Source organism: Bos mutus, chromosome 1 (assembly GCF_027580195.1).
Source record: "Bos mutus isolate GX-2022 chromosome 1, NWIPB_WYAK_1.1, whole genome shotgun sequence".
Lineage (NCBI taxonomy): Eukaryota > Metazoa > Chordata > Mammalia > Artiodactyla > Bovidae > Bos > Bos mutus.
The window spans coordinates 96,733,138-96,754,501 of NC_091617.1; the positions used below are offsets into that span (position 1 = coordinate 96,733,138).

The following is a 21,364-nucleotide window of genomic DNA, read 5'->3' on the forward strand; positions in this document are numbered from 1 at the left end:
GGATTCAGATAGCTGAATGAAAGGGAAGATTTGATACTCAAGGCTTCAGGACCAGTTTGGGCATAACTGCTGCTTCAACCACCATGATTCCTTCTTTAGTGGGTGCTGAGGAGTCCTGTTCAATTTTGCACCCCTGAAGCCTTTGTCTTCATAGGCTCCAGGCTCCTTGCACACCAATCCTTTTAGTCACGCTCCATGATTGCCACTATCCACCACTAAAGAAGGCAGAATCAGCTAGGCAAACTGCGTTATTTTGTAAAATGATATCTGTTCTTGACTCTGTGCTTCAGAGCTGTAGAATTTTTGTGTCAGTGTCTTTTTTTTTTTTTGGAGAAATTGCATCTTATGAAATCCTGTGGTGAGATTCCTTGCACTTGAATTAAACAGCTTATTGTGAGCGTACTAGGAATTTGGAAGTTCGTTTAAGCACTGAACTTTCGCATACCCCCAAATATAAAGGTATGTACTAGATTACTGACATGGTTTCCTTCTGACCCTCTCAACTCCTCTCCCACTAAAATTAGATTTTCTTGTTTGGGTTAGTAAAGCATGTGGTTGCAGACCCTTGTAGAGCTATTGTGAAATATTAGGTCTGTATTTCCGGAGGTGCTAGCCACTGGCTGTAACCCAATTCTGATGGGAGAGTGAGTTGTGCATATGACTGACGTGGCAAATGCAATGAAAATAAAACAACCATCTGAAAAAAGAGCAAGCAGTTATTTTTCAGTTGTGAAAAGAAGTTGCAGGTGTGCCTGATGTTTTTAAAGCTCTCAATTATTGATCATGTCTTAAGACTTGCAAATAGAACCATTAACATGTCAGTGTTACCCGGATAACAGATGATTATTGTCCATCTTTAAACTGTACTTAGCACTAAAATGTATATGTAATGCATGCCAAAAGGCCAGCTTTATCACACTTCCTCAAGGTTTTACAGGAAAGAATTCAGTTTTTCATTCATCTTTCCCTTGGCCCTCCTCCTTCCCTGCTGCCCCCAACACGCCTTTATTTCCTTTGCTAATTGAGAGAAATTCCTACTGGACATTCCAGCCACTAGCTGGCAGACATAACAAACACAAACTTTACAGCTCCATGGTGGAAATATCTTAGGACACAACTCTTTAACCTGCATTAACTACCGCCTTCTGAACTATGTAGCTCATCACAGTGAGTGAAGCAAGTTAAAGTGGTATAACACCTAGGGATTTTAGTTCAATTTCACTGTAACCTCAATTTTACTACCATAAGTCAAGTTTGTCATCAGAGAGTTCTGTGTTACACTTGATGGGCAGATTCATCTGCCTTCACATGCATGTGGTGGATGCATGAGCAGCAAGGCAGTAATACATCTTTATTTAAGCCAAGTCTTGGATTCAGTCCCAAATGACATAATCTCTCATAAGCTAGGAACTCTAGTCTAGACCACAGAATGTTATGGGGCGCACACCTGTTCAGAGAAGTGGAGTCAAATGATAGTTAACAGCATTTCATTGTCATCCTGGGGTAATAGAATAAGTCACACTTGTCAGGAATTGGACTGGGGCCTAGGGCTACTTGACATTTTTATGTAACAAATTAGAATATTTGATAGGATTGTTGTAGGGAGTCTGTATTTTAGGTAAGAGTCAAGCACCAGTTTTGGTACAGCGCTACTATCTGTGCCCAGTCATAATTGGGGGTGGGGCAGTATTTAGATGGAGAGATTAAGGCAGATGAACCAAGTATGGTTTGTAGTAATTCAGATTCCTGGTGAAGACAGCCTTGAAAATCAAGATGGTTGGAATGGATGAAGTGGAAAATGAATGCTGGGATATTATGGAAAAAGAATTATCAAAGACTCAGTGACTTCACGAAGTTTGTCCATTGCTTCACTTATCCTTCCATTGTTTTTGCTCATTTATCCACGCATTAATAAGTGCGGACTATGATTGAGGTACTGTGGCAGGTACTTTGGACAAAGCAATGAACAAGACATGGTTCTTCACTATAAGGAAGTAGGTAGGGATAAGAAAGGACTCTCAAAGTTTAAAAATTAGGGATCAGGAGAATGATGTTTCTTTTTTCAAGACAGGAGGATTGGGATAGGGACCCTGGAAATGATCTGTTCTTAGGCTTATTGTATAGAGATCTCTCACAGGGATGAGGAAGAAAAGAAGTGAAGAGTTAGGATTAAGCCTAAAAAATTCAGAATTACCCTCTGGTGGCAAGAAATTGAAACTGTAGGGCTAGAGTTCTGGGATCTTCTTGGGAGGGAGAGCTAAACTGTAGGCCTGAAAGTGAGTCTTTGTGTGTTGAGCATGAGGTGTGGCAGTCAGTGTTGCTGATGAGGGAAGAACTAGACACCCAAAGAGGCCATTTCTATGAAACGATGACCTGAAAAACCTACATGATAGGGACTTCCTTGGATGTCCAGTGGTTAAATTTTTGTCTTCCAAAAGACAGGTTCAATCTTGATCCCTGGTTGAGGCATATGGACTAAGATCCCATATGCCTCACAGCCAAAAAAACCAAAACATATAACAGAAGAACTATTGTAACAAATTCAATAAAGACTTTAAAAATGGCCCACATCAAAAAAAAGAAAAAAGACTAAAAAAACCCCCAGTTATGTCAAAGTTGTTAGAGATACACCTGAACTCACTTCTACAAGATGTACATATAGGAAGCAAGCCTGTTGAACAGACTGCAGCTCACTGGACTCGGTAAGAAAATGACATGGAGCTAGCACAGCAGAAGTCTTGATAACGGGGAAGAACCAAGGTGTGCTCAAGCAGTTATATAAATTATCTACTGAGTGCTTTTGTGGGCACTATGGGAATTACAAGACTTAAGGAAATGCATTTGAAAGAAGAACATTGAAAACATTTATATGTTAGGACCTATAAGATGAAAAGAATCTAAATTCTTTAGATCTTTAGGAAAGAAGGCTGAGAAGGCAAAATGAAAAAGTTGTTAAATAAGTCTAGTACCTAGATGCCAGACTCCTTAAGAATTCTTAAAAAAATTAAGTGTTTACTTCCAAAGAACCCCAGACTAGGTATGAGAGATTTTGGTTCCAGCCTGGCCTTGCCACCAGTGTCCTGTAAGATCTAGTTTTGTTAAATGATTCAACCCACTGTCTTCCTATTTGTAAAATATAGAGATTGGCAGATGACCACTGAAGGCCAAAATTTAAAAGAAAAAAAGATAGGCTATACTATTAATTACTGCTATAACCTATTAAAATTCATAGGTAACTAAATTTGATTGCTTTGAATGAAAGTCTCATGTGACACCTACAAGTCTAGCATGTAAAATGAATCTAAGAAAAAAATCTGCCACTTGACTTTAACATAAAAGCATTACAAAAATAATGAATGAAAAAAAATCAGGTTATGTATACTAGTTAAAATTTGCTTGTTATCTTTGACACGGTCTCTATTTTAACTGGGGTTCCTTATTAATACTTGAATTTGTTTTTCTTGAATCAGTAGCAAAGGGTGACTACCGCCTTCCTGCCGAAGGTTTTTCCCAACACCTTTGCCGTGTCTGCCCTCAGGGGATTTCAGATAACAAGCAGCACCGAATTGGCCCTCTAAATCTGGGCCCCTCTGCCTGCCACAGTGCTTAGCAGATTGGATGAAAATGTGTCCACAGAGATTAGATATTCCAGTGACCACAGTGCATTTTTCTGCCCTGAATGCTATCTCCCGAATCAGCCCTCTACCTCTGGTTTATCGGGAGGAGAGTACAGACAGATAACATCCTTGCGATGTGACCCTGACCTTTGTCAACCTTTGTTAAGGCTTCATCTGAAGTCAGGCCTAATGTTTGTAAACAGGATGTAATTAAGGCTGGGAACTGACAGGGTCTGACATTAAGACAATGCAGAGCTGGCAGGGAATGGTCTGTCAGATGTCAGCTCGCATTGTGTTCTAAGTGCCTTCATAATAATTAGTGTCCTCTGTCTGAAGGAAGTTCACTCAACTTGGATTAATCTGTCACAGCGTGGAGGCCATCCTTGGGAGGGCAAGTGTTTCCTCTGATAAACCTTAGAGCAAGTATGGGAAAAAAAAGCCAAGAGACTCAAAAGAAAACTGTGAAAGTCAAGACTGCTGGTGACAGGTGCTGCCTGAAAATTAGAAACAGGAAGTAGGAAAACAAAGCTCCCCCTCCACATCCCAATCATGAAGTGAACCCAAGAGTTCACTGTGATCGGAATTGGCTACAGTCATCCCCGACCTGCTGGTTCTGCCTGTCGTGAGCAGACACAGGAAGCTGAGTGTTCAGAGAAGCCCGTGCATAAACATATTGTTTCGCTTTTGCCCTTAACTAGCACAGTGCGTGGGCAGGAGGTTGCCCACACCCTATAAGAGGATTTAAGCTTAACGTGTAATTGATCCAAAGAGGCCAAGTGTGCTTTCTGTTATTATAAGACCTTTGTTGAGCAGCTTCTGGTGGTCGGTATGGTACAAAGTGAGTCAAGCAATGTTGTACCTGTCTTCTTGACTTTCTAAGCAGGACACATGAGCCCAGTCCCGACAGGCCACTACCAATAGCCTTTTACTTCTGCTTGCGCTCTTCCTGAATCTCAAAAGTTGTCATCGAAACTAGGCACTTCGATACTTGTACATCAAGGTTCACAGTAGCATTATTGTGAAGTCTCTTAGTCGTGTCTGACTCTTTGTGACCCCATGGACTGTAACTTATCAGGCTACTCTGACCATGGGATTTTCCAGGCAAGAATGCTGGAGTGGGTTGCCATTTCCTTCTCCAGGGGATCTTCCTGACCTAGGGATTGAACCCAGGTCTCCTGCATTGCAGGCAGATGCTTTACCATCTGAGCCACAAGGGAAGCCCAAGCAATAGCTAAAAAGGTAGAAACTAAATGCCCACCAACAGATTAATGGATACACAGAATGTGTTCTACCTGTATAGTGGAATAGTATTCAGCCTTAAAAAGGTAAAATTTTCATATGTAACTATGGCTGATTCATGTTGATGTCTGGCAGAAACCAATACAATTCTGTAAAGCAATTATCCTACAATGAAATAAAGTAGTAAAAAAAAAGGTGAAAATTTGACATATGCTACAGCATGGGTGAACCTTGAAACAATATGCTAAATGAAATAAGCCAGACATCAAAGGACAAATAAGGTTTGATTCCATTTATATGGGGTACCTAGAATAGGCAAATGCATAGAGAGAGAAAGTAGAATAGCGGTTACAGGGAACTGGGGGGGAGAAGAAAATGATGAGTTACTGTTTAATGGGTATAGAGTTTCAGTTTGGAATGATGAAAACATTCTGGAGATGCATGGTAGTGATGATTGCACATATGAATGTATAGAAGTGTATACATTAAAATGAATACTTGTACAATGTGTGATGTACACTTAAAATGTTTATGATTAAATTGTACACATAAGAATGGTTAAAAGGGTAAATTTTATCTTATGTATATTTTACCATGAAATTGAAAAAAAAAAAAAGTAGTTCTAGAAAGGACTTTCCTGGTAGCTCAGATGGTAAAGAATCTGTCTGCAATGTGGGAGACCAGGATTTGATCCCTGGGTTGAGAAGATCCCCTGGAGGAGGGCTTGGCAACTCACTCCAGTATTCTTGCCTGGGTAGAATCCCCATGAGCAGAGGAGCCTTGCAAGCTACAGTCCATGGGGTCACAAAGAATCAAACATGACTGAGTGACTAAGCATACAACACAGTTATAGAAAAATAGACTCCTTATGCTGAATTGGCTGTCAGGGTTTCTCTACATCAGTCATCACATCAGGGAAGTGACAGGATCCATCCAGATTCAAGCCAGGAGCTGGTAGTAGAGCCTGCTCCTGATAACTGGGTCATTCACTTTCTAATGCCAAATTCTGTTCTTACATAGGGGACCATTTGCTACTCAGCCTTTGGGGGAAGATGAAGTCCTGCGGCACAGTAACAGTTTTCTTTGACTTCTATCTAAGTATAGAATTTAGTGACTATTTGTACTTGTTCTGTAACTTTTAAAGGCCTAGACTATATTTGCAAAAGACTTTTCTAAATCTCTTTCAACTACATCACTTGATGTTTCCATGATCATATACAGAAAGGATGACTATAGTTTCCAGTTTATTTTGTAACTGAAAATAAAACTAATATTCTTCATCTAATTCATTTAATTTTTTGTTGGCTTCAATATTAGTTTTAAAAGCTTCTTAACTATCAGTGAGAAAGAAAAGAAGCTACATAATAGTTCCCAGTAGAAGAAGGGACAAAAAGGAATATTATATCAAGAGGCAACAATTTTTCAATATATATTTTAGGAGAAAATAATTTCATTATTTTTCATGTTGCATGGCTTTCTTAAATTAAAAGATGGTGCTGCTCATATGAATAGTTTCCTCTCAGGTTTATCGTAAATAAGGTCACTAAGCTTATTTGTAGGATTGATAGATGTGGTAAGGGATGTCAGGAAAAATGTGTGTGTGTGTGTGTGTGTGTGTGTGTGTGTGTGTATGCATGGTGTGCTCTTCTTTTGCTCATTAACATCCTGGGGAAAATTTTCTGAAACTTAAATTTCAGAGAACAATTCTCTGTCTTCTTTTTTGCCTTCCCACCTTTTTATTAGAGTGAATCTACTATCAAATTTCTCTTGGGGGCATTCATTGATTCACTGTGTCCTACCCCCTCATGCCAGATTTTACTGTAAATTAATTAATGGCATGTATATCGGAGAAGGCAATGGCAACCCACTCCAGTACTCTTGCCTGGAAAATCCCATGGACAGAGGAGCCTGGTAGGCTGCAGTCCATGGGGTCACTAGAAGTCGGACACGACTGAACGACTTCACTTTGACTTTTCACTTTCATGCATTGGAGAAGGAAATGGCAACCCACTCCAGTGTTCTTGCCTGGAGAATCCCAGGGACGGGGGAGCCTGGTGGGCTTCCATCTCTGGGGTTGCACAGAGTCAGACTTAGCAGCAGCAGCAGCGTGCAATAATGAAGTGTAGAGGTGGAAGGAAATGGAGAATACTCAACAAAACAATTCTGGGGTTTTCTTCTCCAGTTCCCCCTGCCATGTTTGAAAGTAAACAGAGGATTCCATGGGGAGGAACCCTTCTTGTCTTAGTATGCATATACTGTTACCAGTATCCAACATTTCCTAGGAATAGCTATCATTTACCAAACAGCTACTATCTTCAAAATATTATTTCATTTACTTTTGGCAACAGTTTCTTAAAAGAGTTATTTTCTCCATGCACTGAATTGAGATTTAAGAGGCCGAGTATGTTTCCCATGGTACTCATTAAGAAATAATAAAGTTGGGATTTAAACTAAGATTGGACTCTACTCTTTCCGCAGTGGTAGACTGTTGATTCTTGGATATAAATGAAAAGAAGAGTAAAAGAAAACTCAGTAAAACTTCTCTTTTCCTTCCTTCCTTTCTGAAAACAGACACCTTAATTAAGGAAAGCCAGTTTAGGACTCAATTGATGAATTCCCTAGCAGGAGGGAGGCCTACGTGACTTTGGCATGGAAGCAAGTAGGGGGTACCAGTCTCCAACAGCCTGATGTCAGCAGTGTTTTCTAAGAGAAGATAAGGACTATGAAATTAAGCTAACAATTGGTTAGTTTTTCATTATCCTGAATTAAGTTACTCATTTATTTGTAGGCTCTATCTTAAGACTATCAGTTTAGGAGAAAGAGAAGTTTGGTTTAGTGGCTGGCGAGGAACGGATGCTTTTAGAAGCACCATTTGAGCTGAAGTGATAAACCATTTTGTGCAGGATGACTATTGCTAATGCTTCCCCAATTCGTATGGTAGATATTTGACCAACAGTTTGTATCACTGGCATTGTGATTGAGGCACATTCTTAATATAATCCAGACAACAAAGAGATGCATTTCTTATGATTAGTAAAGACAGCAGTTATTTCCTCCCTGATGAAAGACTAGACTTAAACATAGCTTGAGACTCATACAGGAACAGTTAAGTGGAAGCACATGCAAATTTAAAAACAAATGGCTTTCCAGCTACCACAACCTAGAAGAAGGGGGAGAAGAAAGATGCATGGAGTGGACATGCACTTCACAATTGGAGAAATACGAGCCAAGCTAGGGCCAAGTAACCCCACTTAACCTAGGAAACCTTCTTAACTAAATGTAGTAGTATTTTTCCAGGGAGTATCCCCCCGCCCCTCCTAAGGATAGCTGTCATTTGTGGCTATCAGATGAAAGGGGAAAAGATAGAGAAGCATCTTACAGAATTAACTTTGATGCCCTAAATACATTTTTTTTGGGGGGGGCATGTAAATGTATAACCCCTGGAAGAAAAAAACAAAGCAGAGCATATATGGCCTCTTTAAGATAGGTAAATCATTTTCTTTTTAAATGAAATTCAGTTTGACTGCATGAAATATGAACAGTAATTAAATGCACAGTCTGTGGGCCTTCCATACTTTAAAGCGCTTTCTTAGAAAAAAAAAAGTCCTCACCTCAGACAGGCCAATTACCCAAGAATGATGAAGTCAAGAGGAAAGTCGCTAAATTTCTTTACTTGAGTGATCACAACCCCAGTCCGTGATTAGTCCCCACGGCACCAGCGGGGATGTGGCGGAGACACTCACATTGGAAGACTTCAAATAGTCATTTTCTTGGTTAAAATAAAATCTGACTGCACTAAATAGACAGTTTTTAATCTCAATTGGACATCTGAAGATTTCTCAAGCAGTTGTTGGCCATGGCAGAAACAAATTTTTCTGCTTTGTTGATTAAACCGCTGGTCTCCACCATTGCTTATCGGCCTGCAACGAGCTGTTCTTTTTAATTAAAAGTGAGCCACCACGAGAGAGCAATTAACAGCTAGTAATTACTGTGCTCTTCAGAACGGCAACATTTTGCCTTTCATTCCAATTATATAATGGACAAGTGGCTTTTTGATCTTCAAATTAGTGAGCTCTTGTCCTCCTTGTTTGGAGGCAGAATTGGCAGGTTAATGATGGCCTGTGGGGGCACTCTTTCCTCTGACTGATGGGAGGCTAGAAACACCAGGAAAGAAGGCAACGAGGGACTTTCAAGAACCACAGTTCCACCTTCATGATAAAAACAGAGAAAGAGCTCTTATTTTCAGGTTTTGATGAAGAGGAAAAACAGGCTTCAGTGGAGGCCCCAAAGAGCATCATGGCCTTCCTTTGCTTCTCGCCTCCAGCAAAAGGTGATCATGTTTTCAAACATGGAAACGTGGAATTCAGCTGAGTGATGCTTTGATAAGCCTTTGATGATGGCATGTAATACTCCATGTTGGTTAAAAAAAAAACTTGCTCTAGGACTAGGGAGGGATTTTGACTTTATTTAAATTTACCTTGAGAATCCCAAGGTATGTTATCCTTGGATACATGGAATCTTATCTTATTCAATAATTTATTACCAGATCTGATATAAACCCTGAGGTAATAAATAGAGGGAGTTGGACTTTTTTTGTTTTCTTGTCTCTAATCTCTATTTTTCACTTAACAGCATAGAGGAAGTTCTACTATATTACATCACACTCATGGCCCAGTTTCTCCCCACACCTCTACCTTATGGGTATAGCCTTCCATTTGGATCAGTTTTTAGTTGCAGATGCAAAAATGCAGGTGCAATTGGCCAGCTATTCCATGTCTTACTTACATGCTTCTGTTGAGAGTGTGGTAGTTAGGGGAGTTATGTGGCCACAAATCACTATATGGTGGCATTCCTTTAGACAATATAAATAGTAAAATTATATTGTGGATACACAAGGTCACATCCCAACCTTAAGAGGCAGAATTGACAAACTTGCCTCATGGTTCACTTGCCATCACCATCATTGATAGGATCTTACAAATCTTATTTAGGCAGCCAGGCTGGTTGGTGATGGGGATCATTTTGTTGGGTATGGATTGAAAAAAATAATGAAATACAAAAACAATATGTGTTTGTGAGTGTGAAATCTGGCTTGTGAGCTCTTCTCAGTGATGTATGTACAGATACTATGTATAGATTAGCCATGATCTAATCTTTCAAGGTATCTGAAAAGTGTTTTCTTTAGGAGGAATATAGCAATTAATCAAATAGGAAAAATAAGTACATTCACATTTGTTTAAATTCCACTATAGGACATCTTCATTAAGCACTGTACTGATATAATTCTTGGTTGTTTGATTTTAACATCCTCCTGGGGACAGAGCTCCAGAGGAAGTGAGGGTAATCTAGCAAGGTTGAATCTCCCCTCACCAAATACCAAATCTGGGCAATCCCTCTATTAGGTTGTGCAATCATTCAATTAAAAAAGTGTTCTTTTGAGAACTGCTCTCACTTTTTCCCAGAAAAGGACATTATTGAGCCATCTTGAGCAGGGTGTGCCTTTTGATCTATTTTCAGAGATGGTTGTAAGCTTAAGTCTGTTAGTAACTTGTAGGATTCAATTTTAGGATGGCTAGACATAAGTATAGGTTCAATATATAGCTTTAAAGAGACTTTTACATATTGAAACAATTGATACTATTACAAGAACGATATTCACCACCATGCCTCATTAGCACTGTGGGCTGCGTTACAGCACTACTAGATGGTGTTTGGAAATCACACACTTCTTCTTGCCAACACAAATACCATAGACTTTGCCCATGAACTGAAGTTTTGGATCCAGATGGAAAAAATAAGGCTAGGTGTGTCTCTCTTTTTTGCTTAACCGCGGAAGGTTTTAAAGACATATTCCACGTAACAACCATTTTGCCTTCACAGTTGGGATATGTAGTCATTGTAAAGAGTGCCATATTGAGTTTGAGATGCACATCTGTTAAAATGGCAATTTTGATTGATATAAGCTAAACTTTTTGGAGAGGAATGTAGCAGGAAGGCAGAGAAACTTAGGAGAGAAAGTGATGGTACTTTCCCCCTTGTAAACCTGAAAGCAAGATTTCTAGACTTTTCCAAAATGTAAGCCTTTTCTGACATCAAGTGGGGGTAAGTGTTGTCTTTTCAAATATCACAATATTCAGATTCTCTGTTTAATGTGGATATCTTGTGACTTTCCAAATTTTGGATATAGATTTAGTGTTTCTATTGATTATGATTTTTGCAGTGCCAGTTATCACAGAGTCTATGATATTACCAATCTTCTCTTTGCCTAAGCTTTTGAAAATTAAAGGGATAAGACTATTTCCTAATGTCTCACTTTAGTATTCTAAGGGGATATATGGTATTCATGGAAAGAATATGGGCTTAGATGGTAGTTTTATCATATTTCAGTTATGTGAACTTGGATAAGTTACTTAACATTGTTAAGACTCTGTTCACTCATTTTAAATTGAGATATTGGTATTGACCTTGCAAAGCTGTTGTGAAGATTTAATAGCATTTAATACATATAAAAAGGCCAATGGATTGCCTGAAATATGGTAGGTAATCAAAAAATGCTATTCATTATTATTGTTGGTGTTCTTGATTCACTTAATTTGCTGTATCTTTTTGCTTTCTTTATATGATGTTTGAATCTAGGAAAGAAGTATTTGGAAAAGCCAGACAGTTAGTAGTGGGCATTATAACCCAATATTTGGAGTACATGATAAAATATAAGGTCTTCCTTATAAGACTTTGAAAGTATTATTGAAGGAAATGGATGATGGTTCTCTAAAAGCTTTATGAAGATACTTATGGCTATCCAAAATTAGATTTTCTTTTGTTTAAAGTTATTCTTGTAATGATTTTAAACTTTAAAACAATTTCACCATTGGAAAATGAAGCTCCATTTAAAAGAAGTGTTAGATGGGAGACTGACCAAATAGCAAAGTAAGAGGACATGGAGATCACCTTCTTCCATGAACACATCAAAAATAATCTACATGTGGAACATTCTCATTGAAAACTAATTGGAAACTGGCAGAAGGACCCCTGTACAACCAAGGCTATGAGAAGGATACATAAGTGATTGGGTAGGAAGGAAAGAAAAGTGATCCAGTCAGGACCTGTGCTCTTGGGAGGGGATTCAGAGGAAAAGGGAGGATACATGGATGGACATCCACCTGGAGAGTGAGGAGTGAGAGTTACAGGTTGGGTACCGTAGTCTTGGGGTCCTATGTGAGGGAGATGAGCACCATTGACTGGTAAAGGACCACTGGGACTAACAGGAGGACTGTGGGAAGGCTGTACTCCACTCATGAGGAGCTGACTTCCCCTGGAGGTAGGGTGGAGAAAGGACTGTTCTTGAGGCTACTGAGTTTCCCGACAGCCTCAGCTGAGGTGTGTGTCCCAGCCCACGCTGAATGAACACTCTGGCCCCCTCCATCTCTAGCCCCCTCTACAAAGGTGAGAGCTGCCAGAAGACCTTGAGGAAAGATGTGACTTACATCCATGTCAAATCTAGCTTTCCCACTAGATGCATTGGACAATGCAGTCTGTACAGGGACATTTCTACACAATAACATCCCTTTAAAACTGAAATAGGTTACTGTTTCACTTAAATTCATAGAAGCAGAGAAAGTTAAAGAAAATGAAAAGACTTGGAAACTGTTCTCACTTGAAAGAGCAAGAGAAAACCTCTGGAAAGATGAATAAATAATGAAACAGAAACAAATAATTTATCAGATAAAGAATTCAAAGCATTGGTAATAAAAATCTTAATTGAATTAGGATAAAGAACACAAAAATGTGAAAACCTTAACAAGGAACTAGAGAATATAAAAAATGATGCCATCAGAAATGAAGAATTCAATAGCTGAAATAAAAAGCACAATAGAAGGAATGAATAGCAGATTAAGTGATACAGAAGAACACAAAAATGATCTGGAAAATAGAATAATGGAAATCATCCAATCAGAGCACCAAAAAGAAAAACAAATTTAAAAAATGAAAGCAGCCTAAGATATCTCTAGGATAAGTTTAAATGTACCAACATTTGCATGATAGGGGGTCCTAAAAAGAAAAGAGAGAGAAGGGAGCAAATATGTATTTGAGGAAATTATGAATGAAAACTCTCAAAACCTGAAGAGGGAAACATATATCTAGGCACAGGAAGCACAGAGAGTCCCAAACAAGATTAACCCAAACAAACCGACACCAAGGCATTTCATAATTAAAATGGCAAAAGTTAAACAGAAATTTCTAAAGACAGCAAGAGAAGAACTAAAGAATCATATACAAGTGAATCTCTATAAGGTTATCAACTGATTTCTCTGCAGAAATTTTGCAGACCAAAAGGGAGTGGCATGTTGCATTTCATGTGCTGAAAGGGAAAAATCTGCAATTTAGGATACTCTACCCAGCAAGATTATCATTAAGAATTGAAAGAGATATAAATAGCTTCTCAGACAAGCAAAAACTAAAAGAGTTAATCAATACTAAACCTACCCTAAAACCAGTATTGAAGGATCTTCTCTAAGTAGAAAGGAAACAAGAATCTATAGGAAAGGAAAAATCCCATTAAGAAAGGCAAATATATAGTAAGAACTGAGGATCAACCCCTGAAATAAGCCAGTACAAAGAATAAAAGACAAAAAATGATAAAAGCAACTTTAACTACAATAAACAGGGATAAATGTGAAGATGTAAAATATGATATGAAAAACACAACATGTGGGGGTGGAGAGTAAAAAAAAAATGGAGATCTTTTAGCATTTGAACTTAAATGACTGCCAGTTTAAAACAAGTAGATGTAGTTATAAATAAATATATCTGAACCCCATAGCAACCACAAATCAAAAAACTACAATAGATTCACAACAATAAAAAGAAAGAAACCTAAGAATACTATTAAGGAAAACCATCAAATCACAAGAAAAGAATAAGGAAAAATGAACAGAGAAAAATTATAAAAACAATAAGAAAACAAGTAATAAAATGACAATAAGTACATACCTATCAATAATTACTTTAAATGTCAATGGACCAAATGATCCAGTCAAAAGATATAAAGTGGCCAATTAGACAAAAAACACAAGATCCTTCTATATGCTGCTTATAAGAGACTTACTTTCAGAACTAAAGAGACATAAACATTGTAAGTGAAGGGATGTAAAAAGATATTTCATGCAAATTCGTATATTTTCAGACAAAATAGACTTGAAAACAAAAGCTATAAAAAAAGAACCAAAGAAGGGAATTATTTTATAAGAGGATCAATACAACAAGAGGATATTATGTTCATTAACACATATGTAACCAATACAGAAACACATAAATATTTAAAGCAAATACTAATAGACATAAAGGGAGAAACTGACAATAATACAGTAATAGGATGGGATCTTAACACCCCACTTACGTTATTGCACAGATCATCCAGACAGAAAATAAGGCAACAGTGGTTTTAAATGAAACAATAGGCCAGATGATCTTAATAGATATCTACAGGACACTAAATCCAAAAACAGCAGAATACACATTCTTTTCAAATGCACATCAAATGTTCTTCAGGACAAACCCCGTGCTAGGTCACAAAACAAGTCTCAAGAAATTTAAGATACAAATTATATAAATCATTTTTTCTGACCACAATGATATGAAACTAGAAATCAATTGCAAAAAGAAAAATGGGAAAAGAATAAACACATGGATATGAAACAACATGCTACTAAAAAAAAAATGAGTCAATGAGAAAATCAGAAAATACCTTGAGACAAATGAAAATGGAGATACAACACTTGAAAAATCTATAGGATGCAGCAAAAGCAGTTCTAAGAGGGAGATTCATAGAGATACAGGTCTTCCTCAAGAAACAAGAATCTCAGACCACTTAACCTACCACCTACAGGAATTAGAAAAAGAAGAATAAACAAATCCTAAAGTCAGCGGAAGGAAGGAAATAATAATGATCTGAGAGGAAATAAGTAAAATAGAGAGTACAAAAACAATAGGAAAGATCAATGAAAGCAACAGGTGCTGTTTTGAAAAGATAAAATTGATAAACCTTTAGTCAGGTTCATCAAGAAGAAAAGAGAGGACCAAAATAAATAAAATAAGAAATTAAAGAGGAAAAATAACAACTGACACTACAGAGATGCGATCATAAGAAAATACTATGAACAGTTATGTGTCAACAAATTGGACAACCTAGAAGAAATGGACATATTTCTGGAAACACAGCAGTCAAGACTGAATCAAGAAGAAACAATTTGAACAGACTGATCACTATAAGTGCAACTGAATTTGTAATTAAAAAAAAAAAAACTTTCAGCAAATTAAAGTCTACTACTGGATGGCTTCACAGGGGAATTCTACCAAACATATAAAGAATTAATGCTTATTGTTCCTAAATATTACAGAAAATTTAAGAGAATGAAACACTCTCAAATTCATTCTAAGAGGCCACCATGACCCTAATATCAAAACCAGACAAAGACATTCAAAAAAAGAAAATTACAGGTCATTGTCTTTGATGAATATAAATGCAAAAATCCTCAACAAATTATTAGCATACTGTGTTAGCAACAGTATATAAAAGGATCATACATCATGATCAAGTTGGATTTGTTCCAGGAATCATGCAAGAATGATTCAATATTTGCAAATCAATCAATGTTATACATTATATTAACAAAAGAAAAGATAAAAATCACATGATAATCTCAATAGAGGTAGAAAAAGTATTTGACAAAATTCATCATCCATTCAGGATAAAAACTCACATTGAAGTGTTCACAGTAGCACAGTTTACAATAGCCAAGATACAAGAGTGACCTAAGTGTCAATGAACTGACGAATGGATAAAGAAGATCTGGTTTATATATGATGGAATATTGCTTAGCTATAAAAAGAATGAAATTCTGCCATTCACAGCACAGGATGGTCTTAGAGAATACTAGCCTTAGTGAAATGTCAGACATAGAAAGACAAATACTAGATGATAGCACTTATATACGGATTCTAAAAAATAAATGATAGCACATAATAAAACTGAACAGACTCACAGATATAGAAAATAAACTAGTGGTTACCAGTGGAAAAATAAAAGTGGGAGAGACAAGATAGAGGTATGAGATTAAGAGATACAAACTGTTCTATAAAGGAGATAGGCAACAAGGATATGCTTATAGGACAGGAAATTATAGCAATAATCTTGTAATAACTTTTATGGAGTATAATCTATAAAAATACTGAACAACTATGCTGTACACCTGAAACTAATATAATATTTTAAATCAATTCTATTTCAGTAAAAAATGTATGATTATTTTTATCTTTGTGGTAGAGTGCAAAGAACACTGGGTTAAAAGTCATGAGATTATCACTCTTTTGCTTCTGAGCGACCTGGGAAAAACTAACATTTTTGCATTTCAAATGCTTCATGTGTAAAATGGCATTTCAGGGTTGTCTGGTTGGAAGCAACAGAAACTTGCTTTAATTTAGGAAAAGAAAATTTATTGGAATGGTATGGGGAGTACATAGAATTGATGGAGTGCTAGAAAACCAGGCTTGGAAATGGAGAAGTAGTCATAGTATCTTCAGAGGTTTGGAGAATTCCAATAGGTCTTGTAGCAGAAAGAATCTGATCTGGATTCTCCTGCTGAAATTAAAACCTCTAAATATTTCTAGTGTCTTTATTTCTCTGCTCAAGATTTGGATTCACAGGAGAGACCCCAGAGGTTGACCTGACTAAGCTAATGTGCCAACTTCTCAGAAGATAATTAACTTCTGAGTCCAGTTCCGTGTCTGTCCAGTGGATATAAGGTAAATCCTCAGAAGGAAATCAGAGCACTCTAGCAAAGAGAAGTAGGTCCTGGGCTGTAAGTAAACAACAGATGTCAACTGAAGATCATAAATGATGTTGCTTTTCCTATAACTTGTGAATATTATTTTATGTGACATATGTGGTGATGCTTAGTAAAGTCTAATGCATCCAGTGGCATTTTTGCTATTGGGTAGTGTTATTGTATTAGTGATGCAGATTTTGAATTTGTATGTGGCTTACCCAGCAATCATGTTATGTAGTTAATTCTGAGCAGCATTATATCCTTAAATATAATTTTACATTAAAAAGGAAAGCCTTGAGTACAGTCATGGAAACCAGTCTTTCTAATTAAAATCCTGAATTCATTGTCTCTTTGAGGATCAGAGAAACTCCAGCTAAGTCTAATGAGTTCTAAGGTATCTATCAAAAATTAGTAAATCCTTTGAGATTTTAAACAATGAAAGTAGGTAAAATGACCAGTCTGGTCATTAAAAATCTTGTCAGTGGTATATGTGGGAATGTTTTCATCTTGTTAACAACAGACTTGCTTCTTGAACCAGATATAGTAACAGGAATTTGTAGAAATGGCACTTAAAAGTTTTTTATTTGCAGGGTCCAAATGAGTATTCCAGAACTGAGTAAAAACATGGCCTTTAATAAGAGACTCTTCTTTTTTCCTTTTTTTTTTTTTTTAGTGAGGATAAAAATATTAAGTAAAACATAACTATAATTTGAGTGTAAATGCTTTCAGTAATTTTATTAGGAAATTCAGTAGCCATGTTTTCCACTACCTTTTAAAAAATTAAGATGTCTATTTTTTGGTCTTTAGCCCTTGTGGTATAATAAAATAAAAATGAGATACAGGAAATGGGAAGTCTGTTAGTGTTCATTACATTATACGGAGTATGTAGAATGGAATGATTAATATGCTTGATTCAACCCAGGCATGTATATTCAAACTCTAAGCAAATGTCCAGATTACTCAGTTATTATTGGAAATTTGAGAATAACACTTCTGAATGAGTGGTTTTATAGAATCAGGAGGGGCCTAATTGTGTAGGTACTTTAGTATATGCCTTAACAGAAAGAGAAGTAAGTTATATTCCTGAAGATTCCATGGACAAATTCATCAGTTTTATAAGAAGCCTGGAAAATGACCAAATTTAACCTAATTTCTGTTTCAATTAAGAATAAATTGATTTTCCTTGGACTATTTGAACTTTTCTTTAGTCCCTTTGGGCCTTTATTATTTTCACAAATGTTTTATGTGTGAGTGGAAAAGATTAGTTTATATAATCAGATTGAGTCCTGGTTTTTTATAAGCAACAAGTATGTAATCTCACATTATGCTGCATGTTGACTTTTTGTTGGGTGAAGAATTAATTAAATAATGATAATTAAACCTAAAGTGAAAGTGAAAGTATTTGTTTCTCAGTTGTGTTCAACTGTTTGCAACCCCATGGACTGTAGCCCACAAGGCTTCTCTGCCCATGGAATTTTCCAGACAAGAATGCTAGAGTGGGTAGCCATTCCCTTCTCCAGGGGATCTTCCTGGCCCAGGGATTGAACTCAGGATTCCCTGGTGGGTCAGCCAGTAAAGAGTCCCTGCAATGCGGAAGACCTGAGTTCTATGCCTGGGTCGGGGAGATCCCCTGGACAAGGAAATGGCAACCCACTCCAGTATTCTCGCCTGGAAAATGGATGGAGGATCCTGGCGGGCTACAGTCCATAGGGTCGCAAAGAGTCGGACACGACTGAGCGATTTCACTTTCACTCCTGCTTTGCAGGCAGATTCTTTCCCGTCGTCTGTGCTACCAGGCAAGCACATTATGCTACATGTTGGCTTTTGGTTAGGTGAATAATTAATTAAATAATAATAATTAATTAAACCTAATAGCCATACAAGTAAAACTGCTTGTGTATTAGATGAATTACATAGGATTTTAGAAGCCTTCTTTAACATTATATAACTGCTTATCAATTGAACCCATACAAAGTTGAATTCATGTGGACATTTTAAAATTTAAAACATTTATTTTGCCTCATGATAAAGCAATATAAAATAATACATATTGATTATAGAGAGTATTAGAAAGTTTGGAAAATAAAATGTTATCCACAACCATGTCACTTAGAAACAAATACCATTATTATTTTGAAGTATTTAACATTCTAATTTTGAATTGAGTGTTTTCTCTATATGTTTACTCTTAAAATATAGTTTGTCTATTGGTTTAGACATGAGCAGCTTTCATCTGTGTACAGTATTCATAGACTGAATAATTAACAATTTGTTGACGTTTTTAAAAGTATGACTAGGAAAAAACCATCAAGCTTAGAGAAGATAGAAGAATGTGTACATATTATATTGCCTAATTCATGGCTGTCCTGGAATTACACAGCCAAATGTTATCATTGACATTTATTGTATGGTGATTTATCTAGTTTTATTTTACTTTCAGATATATCTTCTAATAGTTTCCATTGGTAGACTTTTTGATATAATAAGAAGGTTCCTAAATTTTTATTCAGCTATTTTAAGCATTGTTCCCTTATTCTATTGTCAAATTATTAAATATTATTTTAAAAATTATAAAATGTGAATGCTTGAATGCTGTCTGATTTCAAAATTTTACACTGTTCCCTTTACAGATGGTGAAGTCAAGTCTATAGTTTTAAGATGTTTTTGTCTCTTCTGAAAATAGTAGATGGGCTTAGAAGATCATAGGGGAGAGAATTTTAGAAAAACTCTGTATTTTTATTCTTGTTTTTCATCTACTGGCTACTCTACACTTAACATATATTATAATTTTTAATTTTTCTTAAAAAGTCTATGTTTAGTATTGCTAACTTCCTCCCACAGAAGATAAAGACTTTGGTACTTTTTAGACCATCCTTCTGATCTCTCTCATGTCCTAGACATTAACTCGCATCTCTCTTGTTATTATTTACTAGAATTTTAGTTGTAGTTTCTTTGAAGATGTGTGTCTTGCTGGCCTATTTGCACTACTGTTCTTGCATCTCAATCTTTCTCCCTCCTCCCCCATGTTGACGTATAAAATTGAATACTTCTTTTGGCAATAATTCATGGATCGTTAACTTTTTTAGTTTTGGTAAGTTTGGAAATGTCTCCCTTCAATTATGGTTTAAATATGGAATCCTGGTTCAGTTATTTTATCTTGACACTTTTTGAAGATACTTCTGTATTCTTTTTTAGCAGCTCTGGTTGTTGAGGAGAGATTTCTGTTATCTTGATTATTCTCTTTTTTGAGTAATCTGCCTTTTCCTCTCTGAAAGTTTTTAAGATTTTCCTCTTTATCTCTGATGTTTTGAAGTTTTGCTACAATATCTTTGGGTTTGGATTTTTCTTTTTTGATACTGTTTATGACTCAGGTGTTTATGGGGTTTTATTGTTTTGTTTTTAATTCTGCAACACTTTCAGCCATGATCTCCTCAAATATTGCCTCTCTTCTGTTCTCTTTTTTTCTGATATATATATATATATAAATAAATATATTAAGCATATATACTCATATATATATTTATGTGTATATATTCATATGGACTTCCCAGGTGGTGCTAGTGATAAAGAACCTACCTGCCAGTGGAGGAGATGTAAGAGCTGCAAGTTCGATCCCTGGTTGGGAAGTTGCAGGTTCGATACCCTGGAAGAGGGCATGGCAACCCATTCCAATATTCTTGCCTGGAGAATCCCATGGACAGAGTCATCACAAGGCGGTCAATCAATAGGGTTGCAAAGAGTCTGACATGACTGAAGCGACTTGGACAAGTTCATATATTCTCACATCTCTTAACTCTTTTTTATTTCATTCTCTTTATCTATTTACATTCTGTGAACTTTATTTAGTTCCATAATTGAGATGATTGAGTTAATTAATTTCCTCTTCAGCTTTATCTAGTTTGATTCTTTAGCCTACATAGTGGATTTTTTATTTCATATTTTTCCACTTCAAGATTTCCAATCGAAAATAGTTTTTCATAGCTATTGTTCCATTTCATACCCTGCTTTTGTTTTATTAATGTTAATCCTCCTTTTCCTTTTTGAGAATTTAAGCATCATGATTTAAAAGTTCTTTTCAGACTGCTTTTCTTTTTCTATTTTTTTATGTAGATTGTTCTGTTGAGCTTATAGTCTTTTTCAGTGCTGATATTTTTTGAGAATTTACTTTTAAGAGCTCATCCCACATGGGAATTTTTTTCGACACAGTCCTTTCTGTATGGAAATTTACAGTTGCCTCAGTGACACCAAATCTGTGATACTGTGAATACAATGATCTTACTCTCTGTTCAGCCTATGGGAATGCACTTATAACTCTGGCTTCAAGTGGGTGCTTGGTTCATGTGTGGAGCATGTTTAGGCCCTTTCCTATATGAAGAGTAAAACACAACCTTATCATTCACTTTTGGCTGTAACCCAGACAAAGATCCTTTACTGTTGTAGATTTTCTTTTTTTAATGAGCCATGGAAAACTTTCTTTCTTGCTACTGAACAGTGTTGTGCTTTCAGATATCTCAAAAATAGTTATCAATTATTTCTCGTATTTGAACAGGAGGAAGTTTGGCATGTGCTTACACTGCCATCTTGGTCTGTTATCTTTTAAGGGATTTAAAGATAAATTTTATTTTGGATATATATTTTCCATGAAGGTAAAACATTTTTTACTGAGCCTTTTTTGTAATTCAG

General features: G+C 36.5%; 1 protein-coding gene across 8 annotated transcripts in view; it reads left to right on the forward strand.

The window, feature by feature from the left end:
- MECOM (MDS1 and EVI1 complex locus) overlaps positions 1-21,364 on the forward strand; it is a 627,600-nt gene that overhangs the window by 150,738 nt on the left and 455,498 nt on the right. The gene's annotated exons all lie outside the window — the stretch shown is intronic.